The sequence below is a fragment of the Anarrhichthys ocellatus genome, unplaced genomic scaffold (assembly GCF_004355925.1).
Source record: "Anarrhichthys ocellatus isolate YVR2014 unplaced genomic scaffold, GSC_Weel_1.0 scaffold31, whole genome shotgun sequence".
Classification (NCBI taxonomy): Eukaryota; Metazoa; Chordata; class Actinopteri; order Perciformes; family Anarhichadidae; genus Anarrhichthys; species Anarrhichthys ocellatus.
The window spans coordinates 1,238,414-1,240,712 of NW_022280061.1; positions in this window are offsets into that span (position 1 = coordinate 1,238,414).

Consider the following 2,299-nt stretch of genomic DNA (forward strand, 5'->3'; position numbering starts at 1 on the left):
CACGCACACACAGCTGCCCCCTCCGTTGGGAATTGCGTTGATAAATGAGTTGAAGGTGCAGAGGTGTTTTGTGTGCGCGCTATACGCCGGTTATTTTGTACTGTGCCGATTTCTCCATGCCTGACAGGAAGAAAGAGTGATTGTGGCACCCTTTTTAATTATTTTACTGTTGCGCTCATCTTTTTATATAAAGTATATTATGTCGTGGATGTGGTTGTGTGCATGTGTGTAAAACAGACAGCTAAACTGAGTGGGCATCTATGCGTGTGGCGTGCTTCCTCCTCCCTCGCTTCATTATTATTTATGACCAGTAGAAAAGGGAACTTGTTTTTTTTTCAGAGGGGACAAGATCGATCGGAATTGCCGCAGGCTGATCAGATCCTGATGCATTGGATATCGACCTGGCCACGATGAAGGTGTCAACTACAGTGCCACATTTCCACTCATGCTTAGAAGGTGCATGTAAACAGTTCCCAGGGTAACATGGTTTGCTTTAGAATATATTTTATGTTGGTTTACGGTCCTGTTGGTTTGTGGCATGCTTTGGCCAGAGAGTGAAGCCAACCATAGCCAGCAGTCATAGAGGAGGAGGAGGCCCCCAGGGTTATCCCCCCTCACCCACACACTAACACACACACACACACACACACACACACACACACACACACACACACACACACACACAAATAAATTACAACCTAATCGAATGCCTGGATAATGAAATAACTGAATAAGTAGCCTTGAGGTTATTAATGCAAGTGGTGCATACATGGGTCTATGGAACTCCAGGGGTCCTTGAGAGACAGATTCAGAAGGTCCCAAAACGTAGACTATTTATTTATTCTACATGCCACTTAGAACATGCATGAGCATTTGTGATCTCATCACTTTCATGTCCCCAGACAGGCTTGGGGTTCAAAAATCAACCACAACAAAGGCTTTGTCCTTTATTGTGCAAACGTTATCAAATGAGGGTGTGCATGAGCTAATATATTTCTGCTCGGAGCTCTGTTATACTCGAGATTGACAGATTTTATACCACAGTCAATATTTAATACAATCTTTGTCAATTGTGTTAAAACTACAGGTAAAAATCGTGGGCATTCAACTTCTGAGGATTTTTCTTACTGGTCGGTTGTAATTTTGCAATAAATATTAAACATTTTTAACCAATTAGGGAGCCTATTAGTTACCATAATAGGCTAATCTTGTTTAAATTATGACCAAAGTAGAAATCAAAGGAGCAAATTCAGGGTGTAATACATATTCAACCCTTTAAAGGGCTTATTTGTACAAACAGGTTTTGATAGTCATTGTTTGATCTGTTTTCAACTTTTGGCTAAATTGTGCTCACAGAGTGATCCATGCTTCATGTGGGAACAGGTGACAGGCCCATGTGTTCGACTTCTCTCCTTTATTCTCTCGGCATCAAAGTCATAAGAAAAGCCCCATCAGGTTAAAATTAGTCTCACATGTAAAGACTTAAATGAAGAGTTCATCTTTGATATTCGTTTGATATCTGCTCTTTTGGCTCCTTTGATCCTGAACTTCCCACTGGAAATCAGATACTGACCCTCAATTAAAAAGTGAACATTGACAAATGTGGATATTGTTGGTCACTTATAGTTTCCCCTGTGTAAACCAATGTCTTTCAAGTTTATTCCAAGACTCACTTGTTATCACAGGTATTTTTAGCTAACAGACTATTAACAAATGTTCTTTTCTGACTGTTTTTTAATGTGATTTGCTACATTTTACATGAATGTCATAGCATGCAGTCAGTTTGGCGGAGTAGCCTTACCAGTGGTTTAAAGTACATTTACACAAATACAAGTTTTGGTTCTTGAGTATTTAAAATGTAAAATACTTTATAGGATACTTCTATACCCCATCTGAGATAGAAATACTGTAGCCTAGTTTTTAATCCATTACATTTTTCTGACAGGCGTACTAGTTATTTTGCTATATATGCAAAAAACCTGAACATTGAATGCATGACTTTTAGGCCATTTATAAAAGATTAGACTCATTTAAAATTGATAATCAATTCCTATGGTTTTAATTAGACTATTTCTTCCGCCACTGGTAGTGAATAAAAGCATGGTTGAAATATGATCTCCAGTCGATGAATTACTCTTCAGTTCACTGTTTACCTTCGACTGGTTTCTAATTGACCACGGTTCAGATGAATCACTCACTCTCACTTAGTGAAGCATCAAATCCTCTCCACTCTGTGTGGGACTTTGCACAGCGTCTACAGTGCCCGCACATCTCGCGAGGAAAGCGAGGAAACGCGATA